At 44.4% G+C, this 20,827-nt stretch overlaps 1 pseudogene; it reads left to right on the top strand.

Moving 5' to 3' along the window:
* Positions 1-5,429: 5,429 nt before the first annotated feature.
* LOC148007131 (sperm motility kinase Y pseudogene) overlaps positions 5,430-20,827 on the top strand; it is a 38,463-nt pseudogene continuing 23,065 nt past the window's right edge.

The following is a 20,827-nucleotide window of genomic DNA, read 5'->3' as shown; positions in this document are numbered from 1 at the left end:
CCGGCCTTTTCTAATCTGCCAGGCCAGGATATTGAACCCACTTTTGAGAGAACAGGAGCATCCTGTGAGACACTGAGACTTTCCTAGAGGATTTTATCCTCATCCAATCTCTGTTGTCTGCTTTGCAGGTTGTAGTTTTTCTGTTAGCCCAGCTTCTCCCTGCACAGCAGGAGCTCCCAGATAATCTGGGCCCATTTTCCCTGAGTTAGCTCTGAACCTCAGGAGGAATTCCCCAGGTGACTGAGGCCAAAATTGTGTCCTCTTCTATCCAATTAAACCAAATTAGCAACAACTAAACCAAACTTTATTAAAAGCAGGCACCCTTTACTTTCCCTCTCTGCCTGGAGCCATTCATTATACTGATTCTTTTTACAGGAGGAGAACTCAGAGCCTGATTTGGGTCTGTCTATCCCTGTGTTTAGATTCCCATGTGCTGGAGTCCCTTGACTCATCTCTGCTCATTCAGGAATCTAATTCTCTCATCCCTAGGACAAGAATCCTAACTCCCTAGTGGATTGTTGACTACCACACTCGACGTCATCTATTGCATGTAGTTTTAAATTAAACCCATGCTAATTCATTCTATGCTCTGGTATCAGTGGTTAGGTTCACCCTACATGGCTAGTTCTATGCAGCCATCTTGTCTTGGTTCCTGCTGTTAGTTTGCTACTTTAACCAAACAAATTTTAACTGAAGTGCCTGGAGTGCTGTTGCATTTCTCATCCCACCCACACCCTCTGGCTGGCCTGCAGAAGGCTGGGTAAAGTTCCTCTCACAGGACTTCCCTTAGTCATTTGAAATGAAAATACCAGAGGTATATACTAACCAGATTTACATGGGTAAATCTCCAAACCAAAAACGCCCATGCAAGGAACAGAAAACTCAATAATATAACGACAAAATGTGCGATTAGATTGGACAAATACACCTCTACACCACTCTATTGCCCATTATGAAATCTCTAGCTACTTGTGGCTCCTCCAGGCCACAGGGGTCTGCTCCATTTTCAACCTCTTCCTCCTCCATCTACTTCTTGCCCACATCCTCCATCTCTATTTTTCTTTCTCTCCCTTTTCCAATGCATTCTGATCTACCTTTTCCTTCCATTGTCCAATCAGAGGAAGTAACCTTTATTTGGCTAATTACTATTTCACCTGACATCATCTGAGTATGTGATCTATTGCACTACAGGTCCACCCTGTTGGGAAAGCAAAAATACAAAGAGCAATCCACAAGACATTTTGCTCATTTTGAGTTAACACATATAGTAATTTCACTACATCTTTTTCATCATTTTTATTCTATTCTTATTAAGTTATTTCTAGGGAATATTTGTAGTTTTTAACTACAATGCTTACACATAGTAAGGAGGAGTTACAACACCCTAGACCTGAGCAGAATCTCTGAGGAGGTATACTTCCACTGTCAATACAAAGACTTAAGGACCATGGGACACAGGAGCAACACCAAGGTCCCAATAACACACCATCAGCTCCCTGGCAGCCCCATGACCATCAAACTGCTTCTAAAGAAGCAATGGTGCCAGCCACTCATGACCAAGGCAGAGACAATGATGATGGTCGACCACCTGAACAGCATCTTATTTCCCCAAGTAAGAGCTCATTGAAGGACAACATTTTATGAAAACACCAGAAAATGGGGGTAAGGTAGAGGAGGATAAAGTCAGGCAAATATTTAGGCAAATTAGAGCAACTGTGAGCTAATGCCATGAGCACGGTATAGTACACAGGGAACTCAAACCATATAAGATTATGTTGGACATAAATGGATAAGTTAAAATCGTAGAATTTCTTTCGCCTTAGAACACAAGTTGAACCAGGGCAATGCTGAACTGGCACTGTGGTGCTTTGTCTTTTGGAACTCCTGAACTCTTGCCCAGCAAACTTTATGATAGCCCACAAAATGACATTTGGACCTTAGTTTTACATGGTACTTAAAAAGTTAAGATCTTTACTCTGTATTCATACTAGATTTGAAAAGACTTGTTGTGGCAATTGTATTCTGCCACCTGTTGGGTGTTAGAAGAGATGGATAACCTGATTAGCCTCTTAATGATACTCAACATGAAATATAGGATGACAGTCACTGATGTGATGATGTACCGCTGGTTAAAGGAAGACCGGAAGGCTTTCTCAAATCCCTATGAGAACTGAGCTCCATCACACAAGACCCTGTAATTGTGGACGACATGGAACATATTGAGTCCAGAGCCTAAGATATTACAATGTATAATCAACCCATGGGATCATGTTGCTTACTGTCCTGGCAAGTTCTCCAGGTGCAAGGCTGAACAACAGAGGCTCACACATTGAGTTCAGTTATTCCCTACCCTTGATGATAATGATTCATTCCCTTTGGGCTCAAGGAAAAGTGGAAGCTACCCCACCCTAAGCACACTGGTCTCATCATCCTCCAATGGCTTTCTGTTTCCCTGCGGCCATAAACTGGTCCATGATTAGGCATAAGAGCCCCTGGTGCTGCCCTTCTCTCTTCAGGCCACTCGAGATGACACCCACACTGGAGAAACATGCATCCATGCCTCCAGTGTCGCCTGAATACACTAAATAATCAGCCTCACTGAGAAGAACAATGGCAATAAGAACACAGAAGCCAATCTACTCTCCTGGTATGCCTCAGTAGGGAGAAAGTCTGTCCTCAGCTAGTGCCAGCCCAGAGGTTATAGGGACAGACCAAGCAAAAGTGGTGTTCCTGACACAATGAGGTCCATTGTCAATGGAGGTCCTGGGACAGTGGATGTGCTTCAACAGTTGAGGTCCTCAGAATATAGAGTAGAAGCTATGGAGGTCCCAGGACAGGGGAAGTGCCATATCAATGGTGCTTCGACAACTGTGGAGGTGCTGCAACAGTCGAGTTCCTTCAAATTGGAAGACTTGTGACAGTGGAGTGGCTGAGTTTTTGGAGGTACTGCAAGAGTGGAGGTACTGTGACAGTTGAGGTGCTTCATCAGTTGAGGTCCTGTAACAGTGGAGTTCCTAAGACATTTCAGGTACTTTGACAGTGGAGTAGCAGCTGGGACAGTGGATATGCTGCTACAGTGGAGGTCTTGAAAAACTTCAATTGATGCACGAGTCAGGATCTTTGACCTAGGAGGTGATGGGACAGTACAGGTGTAGGAGAGCCAGTAGAGGTGTGGCGACAATAGAAATGCTATAATAGTGAAAGCCTTGCAGCACTAGAGGTCCTGTGATAGTGGAAGTGCTTCGACAGTAGACGTACTGTGACAGAGGAGGTCCTGCCAATTCTAGTTTCAGAGGAAATAGATGTCCTGAAAAGTGGAGGTCGTTCAATAGTGGGCTTCATGTGATAGTTGAGGTGCTACCACAGTGAAAGTCCAACATCAGTGGGTGGACACGCTGTGCCAGTTGAGGTAATGGAACTTGGATTTCCTGAGTTATTGGAGGTCCTGTGACTGTGGGGTCCTGGGAGAGTAGAGGTGCTGACACACTGCTCTGTGACATTGGATGACCTTGTGACAGTTTAGGTGCAGTGACAATGAAAGTCCAGCAACAGTACACATACTGTGACAGTAGATGTCCTGAAAATTGAGGGTCCTGACAATGCAGCCGCTGTTAGTGAGAAGGTCCTATGACACTGGAGGTCCAGTGATAGTGGAGGTACTGGGACAGAAGCCACACTGGAACAGTGGATGTCCTGCTACAGTGCACATCAAAGTGCTTGTAACGATGATGATTTTTGACCACTCTAACTTCATTTCACTACGCAAGTAATTGAGTCTGAGACAAGATAATACCTTGTCATGGTGCTACTTGAATGCCACTAGTTTTACAGTTAAGTCTGAAGGTCTAGGCTGTGACAGAGGAGGTCCTTTGACAGTGATAGCCCTGCAAAATTGGACATCCTACAACACTGGAGCTCCTGCAACAGTGGAGGTCTTTAGACTCTAGATTTACATTGACATTGCAGGTCCTGCAGCAGTGGAATTTCTCTGCGAGCTGAGGTCCTGCAACATACTAGTTGCTGAGAGAATCAATTTTCTGCAACAGTGAAGGTCCTACAATAGTTCAGGTCCTGAAAAGTTGAGACTCTGTGAGAGTAGAAGTACAGGGAAAGTGTATGTCCTGTGCCAGGAGAGGCCCTGCAATTTGGAGGCCCTGAGAATGTGGAGTTGATTTGACAACAGAGTTTCTACCACACTGGTGTTCCTGTGACAGTGTCCAACAAAGTCCTTGTATTAGAGAAGAAATAATGCCAGCCAGCAATGACCATGGAAGTGATGATGATGGTTGATCACCCCAACATCATCTCGATTCTTCAAGTAATTTAGACCAAAACAATACATCTATTCATGGATCTGGTTGAAGGGCAACAGCTTTAGAAATACACCCAAAAGTATGGCTACCTAGAGCAAGGCAAGGCCAGCAAAATATTGTGTAAATAATAGCTGTGATGAGCTACTGCTATGGGCACACAATATTTCACAGGCACCTAAAGCCAAAGAATATTGTGTTGTACATCAATGGGAAAGTCAAAATTACCAACTTTGGCCTTAGTATCCCATTCCAATCAGGGTAAATGATGAACCAGCACTGCAGTACTTATACTTTTTGTGTTCCTGAACTCTTCTTTGGCAAATTTTATGACGTTCCAAAGAACTAAATTTGACGCTTAGGTGGAGTTTTATATTTCATGGCAGTCAGAAAGTTTCCATTTGACTCTCTCTTCATTCTAGAGTTGAGAAGACAGGTTGTAGCAGGAGTGTGTGGTGCCTCTGGTGTGGTGTCAGAAGGACCTACTTAGCCTCGTAATGACAGTCAACCCTAGATATAGGCCAAAAGTCACTGTGGTCATGATGCAACCCTAGTTCAACTAAGGCTAGACGCAGTTCCCAAATCCCTATGAGCAACTGATCCCACTCAGGCCAGACCCTGTAAGTATAAGAGCAATGGAATATATAGGATTCCAAGTGCTGGAAACTAAGGACACTTCAACTGAACAAAATTATAACCAGACCATGGCATCCTACTTCCTTCTGCAAAGGCAGGAAGTTCACAGGCAAGACAGCACAAAATAGGCTTGGACAGTCAGCACAGTGGAGGTGTGGGGAAAAAGCAGGTGCTAAGACAGTGGATGTCCTGCTAGAGTGGCCTCCAAGTCCTTGTGAGGAAGAAGCACTTATGCCATCCAATAATGACCATGGCAATGATGACAATTGTGGTTAACCACTCCAATATCATCTTCAATAATTGAGACGAAAACAAGTAGATACCTTGTCATGGAGCTGTGTGAGGTTCAATGTCTTCATTAATGTATCTGAAAGTATGGCTACATAGTGAAAGACAAGGCATGGGAAATACTTATGCAGATATTAGCAGCCTGGATCTACTGTCAGGGGCACAGAATAAATACAGGACTTCAAAACAAATAAAATGGTGGATAAGAACAATAAAGTCAAAATCATCGACATTGGCCTTAGTACCCAAGACAAACCAGAGCAAATGCTGAACCTGTACTACAGTGCTAACACTTTTGATGCCCCTGAACTCTTCCTGGGTTATACTTATGATGGTCCAAAGAACCACATATGAATGTTAGTCTTACATTTTATGGTACCTGAAAAATTTACCTCTGTTTTCATATAAGAGCTGAAAAGACAGGTTGTGGCAGGTGTGCATCTTGACCACTGTGGGGTGTCAAGAGAGCTAGATGACCTGCTTAGCATTTAATAACAGTCAAACCCAGAAATATCAGTCATAGACATGATAATGCACCCCTGCTTCAAAGAAGATTGGGAGCGTTTCCCAAATCCCTATGAAGAAATGATACCTCTCAGGCCACACCCTGGAATTTTGGAAGTAGTGCAACATGTTCCATTCAAAACACAAGACATAAAGATTCTTTACATCAAAGAAAGTCTAAGCGGATCATGGCATCCAACTGCTTACTGGAAGGACAGGCTATTCTGATGCCTGGCTTCATACCCAGGCTCAGACAGTGAGTCTAGTAATGGCTCCATTCCCTACCCTTAATGATTATGCTGCTGTCCCTCTAGGACTGGACTGCAGAGGAGTGGAAGCCAACCCACCATTGACACATTGGACTTGTCAACCCCATGGCCTCATTATGCCTTTGTCTATATTCTAGTCATAGAGCTTTCAGAAGAACCACTGGGACTGGCTTTCTTCACAGGCCACTACAGATGACCTGGACAAAACATACATGCCAGAGTGTCTTCTTCCTTCATTCAACAAGCAGCCTCAGGCCGAACAGAAGCATCAATGAGAACACAGAAGACAACCTATTATCTCTCTGTGCATGAGGAGAGGGCGAGTCTGTCCCCATCAGTGGCTGGCTAAGAGGATTCAAGGGATGGTCCAAGAAATTAGGAATATCCAAATGAAGCAGTGTTCCTGTGCTCAATCAAGCAAGAAAACTCTCCTGGGCTGGACAGTATCTCTCCTGAGAAATGAGGGCTGGAGACAGCATCCAAAAAATAAGCGGCAGGCAGGCAAGGACAGGTACCTTTGTGCTTTGTTCTACCCAGTTTGCTCTGTGTTGCTTAGCTCTGTCTCTGGTATCCATTTCTGCAAAATCGTTTCTGTCTTAACTTTTTAAGTACTGTATCATTCTTCCGCCAATTCTTCTCCCTCTTCTAGATTTCTCCTCTTCCGAACAAGGACTCAATATGACTGATGTGTACCCCAGACTTCAGAGTTGTCCTGTTACCCCATGCCTTTACCAGGACGGTATCACCACCAAAAGGAAACGGTTCCCACAAGGTGAGGTCTAGAGGCCTATGGATTCATGCAATCTTCTAGGGGCAACTGATCCTTGCACATATGGCAATTAATCACAAGCGATTTGGAACAAATTCTTATTTTGTCAAAAGTAACATCATTCTCCATTAAGCTTCAAAATAACCAGCAAAGCCTTGTAATAAGTGATAGTGGTGTTGATAAAACAGTGCAGCACCCGTGACATTGTAGGTCCTTCAACAGTGGAGGCACTGAGAGACATTGTAGTTCGTGCAACAGTGGAGGCACTGAGATAGCGAAGGTCCTTTTACATTCAAGAACATGCAACAGTGGAGGTCCTGAAAGAGTGGGCGTCCTGAGACATTGGAGATGGGATTGGTACAGTGGAGGTCCTGAGACAATGCTGGTGTTGCAAGAATGGATGTCCTGCAATAGGGGTTGTCTTTAGACAGAGGAGGTCCTGCTACAGTGGAATTCCTGTGATAGCTGAAGTTTTGATACAATGTCAGACCAGGCACAATGGAGATGCTGTGCCAGGAGAGGTTCTACACAAGTCGAGTTGGTGATAGAGTGGATGTTCTAAGACAGTGGAGATCTGGTGACAGTGGAGGTCCTGCCCCACTGGAGGTTCTGGAACAATCGAGGTCCTGAGACAGTGCAGTTGCTCGAACATTGGAGTTTATGCACCATTGTAGGTCATGTGAGAGTGGAGGTGCTGGGACAGTAAAGGTGATGGGACAATGGAGGTCCTGTGACTGTTTTGGTGCTGCGATATTGGAGATCCTTCATCAGTTGAGGTCGTGGCACATTTGAGGTCCTGAAATATTGGATGTCCTGCATTATTGGAGGTCCTCAGTCAGTGGAGATGGGCCTGGGACAGCTGAGATCTGGTAAAAATGGGGGTGTTTCCACAATAGAGGTCATGCAACAGTAAATGTCCTGATACAATGCAGTTGTTCCAACACTGTAGGTTCTGCAATAGTTGGTTTGCTAGAACAGTGAAAGTGGAGATCCCGCATCAACAGAGGTCCTTTGACAGGGAATGCCCTGCAACAGTGAACATCCTTCAACATTGGAGGTCCTGTAACAGTGGATGTCATGAGTCAGTGCCATTGAAATGACGGTGGAGGTCCAATAACAGAGGAATTATTGTGCCAGTAGAGGTCCTGCAAAAGTCTGGCTGCTAAAAGAGTGGATGTTCTAAATTGGAGGTCCTGCAACAGTTAAGGTACTGCAACAGTCTAAGTATAGATACTGTGCATATCCTGTGCTAGTAGAGGTCTTGCACATTGGTGTTGCTCACCGTGAAGTTGATGAGACACTGAAGGTCCTGCCACAGTGGAGGTCCTTATAACAGTTGAGGTCCTGCAACAGTGGAAAACCAGTGTCAATGGATAACCTGTGCTAGTAGAGTTCCTGCAGCTTGGAGGTCCTGAGAAAGTGGAAGGGCTGAGACAATGGAGGTCTTTTGACAATGCAGGTCCTTATAACCGTGATATAGGAGGTCTTGTGACAATAGAGGTCCTTGAAACAGTTGAAGTGCTGTGACAGTGGATGTTCAGGGACAGTAGAATTCCTGTGCCAGTAGAGATCTTGCAGTTTGGAGGTACTGAGTCTGTGGAGTTTCCTGACAGCCGAGGTACTACCACAGTGGATGTCCTGTGACAAGGGAGTTCTTAGGGTAGTGCAGGTCCTGGGACAGTGGAAGTACTGCTACAATGGTTATCAAAATGCATGGAAAGAAGCAGCAAGGATGCCACCCAGACCAGACCATGGAAAATATAATGAAGATATTAATCCACCCCAAAATCATATTGCTTCACCAAGGAATTGAGTCTGAGACACGTCTATACCTTCTCATGGAGCTCTTTGAAGTTCTACAGCTTTACAAATTCATCTGAAAGTCTGTGATAGTGGAGGCCTTAGACAATGTAAGACCAGCCACAATGGAGATCCTGTTCCAGTAGAAGTTCTGCAAAAGTCTAGTTGGTGATAGAGTGGATGTCCTGAGACAGTGGAAGTCTGGTGACAGTGGAGGTCCTGCACCATTAGAGGTTCTGGATCATTCGAGGTCCTGAGACATGCAGGTGCTCAGACAATGGAGTTCCTGCAACAGTGTAGGTCCTGTGAGAGTCGAGGTGCTAGGAAAGTGAAGGTGATGGACAGTGTAGGTCCAGTGTAGGAATATTGTGTTCCTACAACATTGGAGGTCCTGCAACAGTTGAGGCTCTCATACCGTGCAGTTCTTCCAACTTTGGAGGTCATGCAACTGAACAGGTCGTGGGAAAATTGAGGTTCTGGGACAGTAAGGGTGTTGTGACAATGGAGGTGCTATGTCACCTGAGGTCCTGGGACATTTGTGGTCCTGCAATATTGGAGGTCCTAAGACAGTGTAGATGACCTTGGAATAGTTGAAGTCTGGAATAAAGGGAGGCTCTGCACCAGTAAATGTCCTGAGACACTGGAGATCCTGCAGTTTGCCTGGACAGTGAAGGTCCTACAAAAGTGGAGGTCCTGTGACAATGGAGGTCATGAATCAATGCATTGGCACTGACCGTAGAGAGCCAGCAGCAGTGGACTGTCTTTGCCAGTAGAGGTCCTGCAAGATTCTAGCTGTTGTGAAAGTGGATATCCTACAACATTGGAGAGCTGGCATTAGTGAATGCCCTGAGACAATGGAGGTCCTGCAGGAGTTGGTTTGTTTGGACAGTGAAGGTGCTACAAAAGTGGAAGTCTTGCGTCAGTGGAGGGGCTTGGCAAAAATGGATGTGCTGCCACACTACTGGTCCAGCAACAGTGAATATCATGAGACAGTGCATTTGCAGTGACAGTGGAGCTCCAGCAACTGTGGAATTTTTGTGCCAGTAGAGGTCCTGCAAATTCTAGCTGCTGAGAGGGTCTATGTCCTGCAACCTTGTTGGTCCTGCAGCAGTTGAGGTACTGCAAAAGTGCAAGTCCAGCTACAGTGGATATCCTGTTATAGTAGAGGTCCTTTAAATTGACCTTGGTGAGACAGTGGACGTCCTGTGATAGCGGAGGTCCTATGACACTGGAGGGGCTGGAACACTGGAGGTCATGCCAAAATTGCAGTTCTTGTAATGGTTGCGGTGTTGTGACAGTGGAAATCTAGCGACAGTGGACATTCTGTAGGAAAGTAGAGGTCCTACAATATAAAAGTCCTTGGACAGTGGAGGTACTGACGCACTAGAGGTCCTGTGAGAACGGAGGTTCTTATAACAGCTGTGACACTGGAAGTACAGATAATGTAAATGTCCTCTGATAGGAGAGCTCCAACAAACTGAAGTTGCTGAGAGACAGGAGGTCCTACAACAGCAGCGGTCCTAAGACAGTAGAGATCCTGTAACAGTGGAGAGGCTGAGACCCTGGAGGTCCTTTGACAGTGGACTACTTTGTAACAATAGACGTGCTATGACAAGGGGGTTGTACAATAGTAGAGGTCCTTGTTATAGTTGAGGTACTCCAACAGTGGAAGTTTAGGGACAGTGACTTCCAGTGCCCGTAAAGGTCTTGCAATTTGGAGGGTCTGAGACAGAGGAGTTGCCTGACCACAGACGCCCTACCACAATATTGGTCCTTTGACTGTGGAGGTCTTGGGATAGTTCAGGTGCTGGGACAGTGGAAGTTCTGCTACAGGGGTTATCAAAGTGCATGCAAAGAAGAAGCAATGGTGCCAGCCAAACATGACCATGGCAAATATAATGAAGTTTTTCATCCACCCCAACATCATCTTGCTTCTCCAATTGAGTCTGAGACAATTCTAATAACTTATCATGAAACTAGTTGAAATTTTACAGCTTTACAAATACATCTGAAAGTCTTTCCACCGAGAGGAGGAAGGAGCCAAGGAAATATTTAGGCAAATATTAGCAGGCTTTATCTATGGCTATGGGCACTGTATAAGTTCACAGTGACCTTAAACCAGATTATATTTTGTTAGAGAAGAACAGAAAAGTCAAAAGCATCGACTTTGGCCTTCAACTCAAGACAAACCTGGGCAAATGCTGAACTGGCAGCATGGTGCTTACCCTATTGATGCACCTGATCTCTTCCTAGGACAACTTTATGATGGTGCAAAAAAAAAAAAAAAACCCAACGTATGGATCTTAGGAGTAGGCTTATATTTCACTGTTGTATTTGACGCCGTTGTCATACAACAGTTCAGAAGACAGGTTGTAGCAGGTGTGTACCCTGCTCACTGTGGGGTGTCAGAAGAGGCAGCTTAGCCCCTTAATAAAAGTCAATCCGAACTATGGGCTGACAGTCACAGAGGTGATGATGTACCCCTGATCAATGAAAACTGGAAGAGGTTCACAAATCCTTATGAAGAAGTGATCCCTCTCATGCCAGATACTCCAAAAGAGGAAGAAACGTAATATATTGAGGTTTGAGGTAAAATATTATAGATTCATTGCATCAAAAAGGTATAACCAGAATATGGCATCCTATTGCTTAATGTAACAGCAAGTTATACAGAGGAATTGCTTCACAACACAGGCTCAGCAGCTTTGTCCAGTTACGGTCCCATTCTCTACCCTTGCTGATTTCCCTCTAGGACTAAATAGGAATAGAAGTGAACAAAACATAGACACATTGTTCTCCTCATCTTCCAATGGCCTAGTGTCTCCCTATGATCATAAGGCTAGTCAAAGAGGAAGCAAAGGGCCATTGGGCATGCCCTTCTTTTCAGGACACTCCCGACAACACGCACAGTGAACAAAGCATACATACACACCAGAAGTGTCCTGTGTCTTCACTCAACCATCAGCCACACTTAGAAGAGCTGTAGCAACGAGAAAACAGAGGACAACCTACTTTCCTGCTGTCTCTCAGCAGAGAGCAGGACACTGCCCAGCTGGGGATTTCCCAGAGGCATTAAAGGATGAACCAATTACAATGGGGAAATTCACTGATGAAGCTGTGTGGCTGCTTTCCTTCAAGAATAAAACCTTACAAGGGGGTGGAGGAAGAGTTTTCTCCCAGAAATGAGGCCAAGGGAGATTGTCCAGAGAACACGCAGATGGCAAAACCCACGTGCCTTTGTACTTTGTCCTTCCCAGTTTGCTCTTTGCTCAATCTTCCTCTGGCTCTGTTTTCCAGTTCCCCATAATTCTTACCTTCTTATATCCTCTAAGTATTTTATGATTCTTCCCCCAACCCAAGCCTTCTCCTTCTTCTGGATTTCTTCTCTTCCCAGCAAGGACTCAATATGACTGCTGTGTAGCCCACTCTAGAGCGTGGTGCAGCTGAATGCATCCATTCACCTGAAGTTTATCACACTCTAAAAACACCAGCTTCCACAAAGTGAGGTGGAGAGTGGTATGAGCTCATGAAATCTTCCATAGGTTAGTGGTCCTAGATCACACAGCATTTATCACAAGAGCTATAGAAGAAATTCTTATGCTTTCAAAAGTAGCATCACATTTCATTCAGCCTCAAATCTAATAACCAGCAATGACTTTGAAAAATTGAAATTACAGTTGCTGCAACAGTGCAGATCCTGTGAAGAGGTAGGTCCTGCAACAGTGGAGACACTGAAATGGCGCCGGTTCTGTGACAGTGAAGGTCCTTTGAAAGTGGAGGCACTGAGATCGTGGAGGTCAATATACCTACAGGGGAGCTGCTGCACAATTGAAGGTTCTGCTACAGTGGACGTCCTGCAAAATTGGAATTGCTGATACAGGGGTATTCCTGTCACTGTAGAGATCCTGTGGCAGTGAAGTTGCAGAATCATGGGAGATCTTGCTTCAGTTGATGTCCTGAAACACTTTAGTTGCCACGGGTGGTGCTACGACAGTGGAATTCCTGGGATAGTGGAGGTTATAGGACAGTGGGTGTCCTGAGACAGTTGCAGTGCTCCTACAGTGGAAGTCCTGCAATAGTAGTGTTGCTTGGAAGGTCCAGTTCTTGGACAAAGGAGGTCCTGTGACACTTGAGATGCTGAGACTCTTGAGCTCCTGAACAGTAGAAGTGCTGTGATAGTTGAAGTGCTGAGACACTTGTGGTCCTGTAACAGTGGAGTTGACACACAGACAGTGGACGTCCTGAGGTAGTGGTGGTGCTTAAACAGTGGATGTCCTGTGACAGAGGAGGTCCTGCAATAGAGGAAGAACAATATATGCTGGCTGATGACCCAGAGCTTCCAGAAAATAGACCACCAACCAATATATATCAGAGGATGGCATTATTTGAAACCAATGGGATGGAAGGCCCTTGGTCCTGTGGAGATGTGATGCTCGAACGTAGGAGGAGGCTGGAGTGGTGGGTTTCGAAAAGTTGGGTGAATTGAGGAGCAGCATCATAGTGGCACAATGGAGGGAGGAGGGAGAAGATGTAGGAGTGGGCATTTGTGGATTGGCACCTAGAACGTTGGACATCATTTGAGATGTTAAAAACAGTGGAAATGATAAGGTTTACATTGTCTGACCCAAACCTAAGGGATACTACATGAGGAACACAAAAACCTACAGGTGCTCACCAACAATCAGATAAAATTTGGCCTTTGGCGGTCTACTCCAAAGAAACTATTCCAAGATCACTGTTTTTTGTTTTTTCAAACAAAGTTTAAAACTCTTAAGTGTACTCTCAAATCTGCCCTAATTTGCATAAATCTATCAAAACTGTTGGCTTTGTAAACACTTCTATCTTGTCCCAATAGTCACATGCTGGTCATCCCAACAACATGATACTTATCAAGGTGGGAGTCAATCAACATGGGATCCTTGTTCCAACTCGGCATGCAGACCCTCAGCTCACCTTCTCACACACACACACACACACACACACACACACACACACACACACACACAGGAGAGAGAGAGAGAGGGAGAGAGAGAGAGAGACAGACAGACAGACAGACAGACACACAGACACAGATTCACAAACACATGTACACACACACAGAGACACACACACCCATGAGAGAGTGATAGATCGAAAGTGAGTTAGAGAGAGAGAGACAGAGAGAGAGAGAGAGAGAGAGAGAGAGAAAGAGAGTTCATATCATCTACTTTCTAATGCATATTGTGTGCTCTTTGAGTTGAGCACAGAGACTTGCACATGTAAACCAGTCTTGTACACCGAGGAACATTTTCTGATCAGTATTTTCTCTTCTTCATGCAGTTCTTAAATTATCTTTAAGAGAGTGTAGGGCATTGAACTACCATGAAATCTTGGACGTAAAGGTACATTTTAATACAAAGCTTACATATCAGTTACAGATGACTCTAGTAGGAAGTACATTAAGTTCAGAATCATTCAATCAGAGACCCTAAATGTATATACCCCATTCTAACTGCCTTCACTTAACCTCATGTTTGGACCACTGTTCCTAGCTGGGGATTCCTGTTTATCTCCCAGAATAAAAGGGAGGATCCATGCTTAAGTGGAACAGGAGATTCAAGGTGGGACTGTTGGGTGACATTACAGTGAACACCAGGGACTGCGCCACAGAGGCGGGTAGTGGCCCTTTCTTTCCTCCTGGGGAATCATTTTCTACATTTTCCTGAGAAGGGAAGGATCCTCTCATTCTAGCAGATATTCTGGATGACACAAGGAATGTGAATAGATTATGAGATCACTTTTCCACATTTCTTTCTGAGGCAGAGACCCTTGAGACCCTTGGCTCAGGAATAACAGTTCCAGATAGCAAGGTGAGGTCAGTGTGGGCCCTGTGTTCACCTATGAATAGTTATTTATGTTAATCACCAAATCTTTCAAACTTACAGCATGTGAGAGAAAAGTGTCCCAGGAATCTCAGCTAAAACTAATCAGTGAGTTTTTAAGAACAAGAACAAGTAGGAAATTTAAATTCATGTGATTGCTACAAACAAAGCAAGACACTGTCACTAGATCACCTTTGTGTAAGGGCCCTGACGACATACACAACTTAAGATGTGAAGTGCTCAGCTAGCAAGCTTCGTGGCATGAACCCAAGACACAGTTTCTCTGTGTCTCATCACCTCTGAAGCATGGTCCACAAACAATGGCAACAAACCTTCTCTTCCTCAGAGTTCAAAGTTACCTTTACTGTTAGTGATAGTTTCACAGTTAACTAACCTCTACTGGATAGACAAGTTTGACTAACCTTCTGTGAGCTTCTGCCAACCATGTACAGATGGTACATCCCTCTGCACATGAGGCCTGTTCCTCTCAGGCCTGCTGTTCTCCTTTCCAGATTAGAAACTGGATACCTTTCAAGCCTACATTCTTAAGTCATCTATCAACTTTGGGTACATGATAAGCACAACATGACATTGGGTGCCAAATAACACTTTCCTACCTGACAATGTATATGATCCAGGGGTACCAAACATGGAAACTGGTCAGGTAAGGTCAGGTAACCCCCATGCTATCTCCATGTGGAGATGAAGATTGACACACCTTCCCAAGCACACTTTCTCAGTTTTCTCAGCCCACACAGCAGTCCTTTGCTGAGCTTCCTTACTCCCAGTGACTGATGAGAGTACAGGAGAAGATGCCTGATTTCTGGAAAGCCCTGGGCTCCATGACCCACAGTAGCAGCAGCTTCTGATCACAGGTGATTTCAGGAACTGAAAATGCCTAATGTTCCTGTGTTGATTTGAATATGCTCAGCCCAGGGAGTGGGACTATTTGCAGATGAGCCCTCATTGGATAGGTGTAGCCTTGATTGAGGAAGTGTGTCACTGTTGATGTGACCCTTATGTTTCTTGTCCTAGCTGCATGAAAATCAGTTTTCTAGTAGCGGCCTTCAGATGATGATGTAGAACACCCAGCTCCTCCTGTACCATGTCTGCCTAGATGCTGCATGTTCCCACCTTGATGATAATGAACCAAACTGCTGAACTTGTAAGCCAAACCCAAAGCAGTGTTCTTCTTATAAGATTTGCATTGGTCATGGTGTCTGTTAATAGCAGGAAAACACTAAGAAAGTCACTTTCTACCACAGATTACGAGGTTAATTGAGTGATGTCATCACCTGAGGAGACATGGCCTCTTATTAAGGTTCTAATCTCCTAAGTAATTGCAGGCTCTCTTCTGGCCTAGGCTTTGGCTATAATATTAAACTTCCCAGTGTCTTTTTCTCTGTAAACTATACATTTTGCATTTCTATTTGCCCCATTTGCTCTTTTTCATTGAAGTCCTATAACCTCAGTATAACAGAGGCCATACTGGGCTCTCTTCAAATTTTCATCGAAGAAATTTGTTTACTACTTTTTAATTTAGCCTCAGGTAGGTTTTTATGATGTGGGCAGAAGGAAGCCACATTTTTGTAAAAGCATCATACTAATTATCCCAGACCAGTTACAAATATTATTGCCTTCTGAATCCCCTTGTCCTGGGCTTCCACATTCTGGATATGTCTTGGCACTCCTGACTCCCAAGCTCCTGCCAGTATACCCCATTAAACTCTTCTTAGAGCACTGGGCCACTTCTAGTTCAAAGTTCTGAATTCTTGCATATTTTCCAAAACAAGTAACAAGCACAAAGTGGCATGGTCTGGTATCACACAGCAAGAATCCGCTCTATTACATCACCTTCTGCATTAGTTACCTTTGTATTTCTGTGACAGAAATGCCATGAGCACAGCAAGCTATAAAACATGTAGGCGATTAGTGATCCTATTTCACAGACCACCTGTTAACCATAGGTTAAGTTCCATGACTACAGGGCACAGTGGAAGGAGCAGGAAGCAGAGGACTCACATCTGGAATCACAAGTACAAAGCAGAGAGTGCACAGGGAGTGGTGCAGAGCACTAAAACCTCAAAGCCCAGCCCCACTGGCATTCTTTCTCCAGCAAGGGCACACCTCCTGAATCTTCCCAAACAGGGTCAACAACTGGCAAAGGAGTACTCAAATGCCAGAGACAGTGGAGGATAGCTCATGCAAAATGTCATGGTGATTCAGGAATTCGAATCAGTAACAGAGAGAACCTTCACCCTGGGTCAATGTGTGTTGCTGCAAAGCCAGTAAGCTGCTCTCCCTTCTCTTGATCATGAGATGTGGATTAAGTAAAAATGTAAACAAGCATCTCCATGGAAAATCAACAGCCCTGTTTATCTGGTCATACTTATAGGATAAGTCCAGAGGTGCTGGATACTGAAATCACAGAAGAAGCCAACACAAACTCAAACCGTTTAGTCTACAGGAATAAAAATACGACAGAAGCCAAAATGGGTAACGATATGGAGCAAACACTCACTCACTCAGCAGATAAAATTACACCTAGCCCTTACTCACAGACCTACTTCATAAACAGTGTACATTCTGCTGGTACATACTCAACACAATCCTAAATGCTGCAATCAAACCAAATGGTTTCTTACCTTGTTGAGTATGACTTTAAAACACTAAAGTACTCTGAAGGAGGTGAATGGAATCTTCCCAGGGCCTGGAGAGGTCAGCTAAGGGAGTACAGAATAAGAAAGCAACACAACCCAATTTCCCCACCAGCAAGAAGAAACCAGCCTGATGTCAGTTGCCAATTCCTGAGGCTTTAAGAGAAGCCTACAGACTGGAAGGACTGAGGTAGGTGAGGTTAAAATACAGTTCCACTGAATGCTGGAAAGTGATGTGTGTGTGTCCGTGTGTGTGCGTGTGCGTGTGTGTGTGTGTGTGTGTGTGTGTGTGTGTGTGTGTGTGTTCCATGCATGTGTTTCTGTGTGAGTGTGGTTGGGTTGTTGCTGTTGTGTGCTTAATTTGAGACAGAGTGTCACCACAATCTGAAGCTGTCCTAAAACTCACCCTGTACACAAGGGTGGTTTGGACAGTAAGGAGACCTTCTCTCTCCTGAAAGGTGGGATTAATGATGTGTAGCACAAGCTATATGTGAATGTAAATTTTAAAATCTGAAGATTTTATAAACCTCCTTTTTCTTGCTTTAAAAATGCTGGTGATTACAGCAATACATGGTACACTGAGGACAGAACAGAATATACAGTGTGAGTTTTGAGATGGTTCAGAGGTGAAAGGAATAGCTGATGATCTGAGTTTAGTTCCAGAGGCACTGTTAATAATCAAACACAAATGTAGCCGACTTTTATCCTGTGTAAAAATCAGTCAGGGCATCCAGTCAGAGATTAAAGTATTTTTGGTGTTGTGATGCTACACATTCATAAGACTGATTCCTGTGGAACAGGCTAGTGAAGCAGACAGTAATCAACAGGACAAGAGAAAACCTACAGAGCCGGAACTAGAGAGACAGCTCAGGATTTCAGAGTACTGGCTGCCTTTGCAGAGGACCTTCACTTATTTTCAACACTTCCAAGTCAGCTCACAGGCATGTGAAACTCAAGATCTAGAATATCTTACCCTCTTTGGATTTTGTGGGCACTACATAATACACACAGTGCACATATACTCATGTACACCCTTGTTGGATGACCATAATCCAACCACAGCAGGGACAGAGCTCGCCACCCTCAAGCTTGCCAATTTGAAGGAGGAAGCCTTCTTGTTAAAAGCACTGGAGAACAGCAGGCAAAAGGACACCTGACTCACACATTCCACCGGAGATCTTGAGATGGAAGCCACACATAACTCTGGCCTTCTCACTGAAGAGAGGTCATCTTTGGATTAGGAGCTTTCATCTGATCCTGTTTTCCTCTTGGATTCCATTACAGAAAAGCATTTGTGTTTGTCCAACTCTATACAGGTTCCCAACACCCTTGCTAGTCATGTCTGACAAATCCATATGGAAACCACTGTGTAACTGGAGTCCTAGTCTATAGCATCTCTCTCCTTCACGCTACCCTCCTTTTATAATGCAGATTTCATAGGAAATCATATTCTTTGTGTACTTACAAATCCCATGTTGTTTACATGTGGCTAATATTTCTTCCTCAGCATGCTTGCCTGGAGACAGGGCTGGATGCAGGTATTCTTTAGACAAGGCAAGATGCAGGTACCGTTGTAGCCATAGGACACCAGCATCAAAGCTGTAGTTCAGTGCATGCATGGCATGCATTCACAAAGAAGACTGGAGCCCCAAGGGCAGGTACATCCACAGGGTACTAGGGAGAGGGTCCTGATTGCTACTGTTGATGTTGCATTTCCTCCTTGTTCTGACTGTTTTAACTGGAATTGCCCCCTCAGAGCAAAATTCCTAAGATATCTGACAGCCACACACAGATGCACATGCAGGTAAAACACAAATGCATGTGAAATAAAAATAAATAATTTAAAACTGATGAGAGAGAGAGAGAGAGAGAGAGAGAGAGAGAGAGAGAGAATGGTGTTTATAAAAGAGAAACTTACCCTCAAAACCTGTTTACTGTCCTGAAACTTCTTTCTCATGGGCAGAGGAACATAGACATGAAATTCTTTCTCTCTACACTTCTCAGTGTGTGCTGGTGTACTCTAGATAACCGGTTATTTGGTGAAATGTTGAGGGGTTTAGAAAGATGAACATCATGTTGTAAGTCAATGGTCTTTAGTCCCTCGTGAGTTCCGTGATTTCAGCTGAGGTTCTCTTGCAATGGGTTCTGTATCCAGAGTTATAATCATGAGCTGTGGAACTTCATTTGTTACATGGATACAGGGGCCCCAGTATAGTCATCTGTTACTTCCCCAACCCATGAGCATGACCCAGGCCCAGTCACAAGTCAGAATTGGGTCCTCAGAGACGCCACTAGGAATGTATGTAGACAAAAGTAAGAAGTCTGGGGAGGGTAAGGAGGAAGAGTGTCAGGTTGAAGCCTGTTTCAAATTCAGAATAGCAGAGTATGTATTTCAGTTAATTGCTTTCATATTTCCCTGGTCGGTGCAATATTAGGACTTGTTAGATTAGATCTTTGAGCCAGAGAGCTAACACCACTGAAGCCAAAACTTTATACAGACAGGCTATCAGGAGTGTCACCCATGTTTACTCTCTCTGCTTCCAGAAGAGGTGCAGACAAATATTTCCTCACTCATGGTGAGTACACCACAAAGGAAACCAGTGCATGCTCCTTACACCCCTGAGGACTTCCCAGGGTAGGGGTCCCCAACACACTGGGATCTGACAGTGAAAGTGTCTGTGATTTGACCAGGGCACGAGGGACTACTTATATCACTTTTCCAGGGATGGCACTGCAGAGATCAGACAGTAGTTAAACTTGAAAGCTCATCACATTCAACTTCTCCCTGTGCTCCTAACACACCTGATCCCCACACCCTAAGAACTGGCAGCCCCTTTAAGCTGCTGCTGTACTTTCACACCCTGCCTCCCGGGACTCTGGACTCTTCCTCCTGATGCTCTGCTCCCAACTGCCTTGCACCCAGCATTTTACTCCTTTATTTTTATTTCTTGTTCCCAAATCGTGAATGTGTTCTGAGTGGGTCAGCTATGGGTAGGATCATGAAATATGTGACTACACACACGCACGCACACACACACACACACACACACACACACACACACACGTACCAATTTAAGACAAGGCAGACTGTTTATCTGCAGGGGATCCAATGCCGTCAAGAACTGGGACCCTGAAAAAAGAGCACTACACTTCAAAACAAAAATCCAAGGAAAATAAACAACTGGAGTGTCAGTGGAGGTTGTGTAAGAAGAGTGTCAGAAGAGCCTGTGAGAAGGTGAAGGGCACACTGAACACCCAGCCAAACTGGAAACATCTGAACCTGAACTGTTCAGCATGCACCCTGCACTGTGGCATGCTGTGGGGGTGTCTGAGAAACCATATCTCATCACCTGAGTTTGCACGTATTTAGACCAAGTCTTTGGGTGTTGGAGGTGACTACTATATCTATAGATTGGTTAAAATTAATTTGGATGAATTCATCATGCATAAACAGTACAACAAAGTTGTCCAGACCCAACTGTTGGATGTATCATTAATGGATTATTCCTTAAATACTTCTGAGCACGAGGATGAAAAATTTAGGATTAATATATGTTCCACTAGTGGATGACTCATTAAATGTGCACCACACTGGAGGGGACCAACCATCAAAGGATAGCTACCGTTCTTTTAATCTTTTGCAACTGCAGTAGCCCATGCAAAGCAAACACTCACATGTGTCTCATCAGTCAATCAGTCTACAGGACAGAGATTACCTATGCCAATCTCAGGG

Source organism: Rattus norvegicus, chromosome 1 (assembly GCF_021556685.1).
Source record: "Rattus norvegicus strain SHRSP/BbbUtx chromosome 1, alternate assembly SHRSP_T2T, whole genome shotgun sequence".
Classification (NCBI taxonomy): domain Eukaryota; kingdom Metazoa; phylum Chordata; class Mammalia; order Rodentia; family Muridae; genus Rattus; species Rattus norvegicus.
This window is presented reverse-complemented; position numbering and strand designations above follow the sequence as displayed.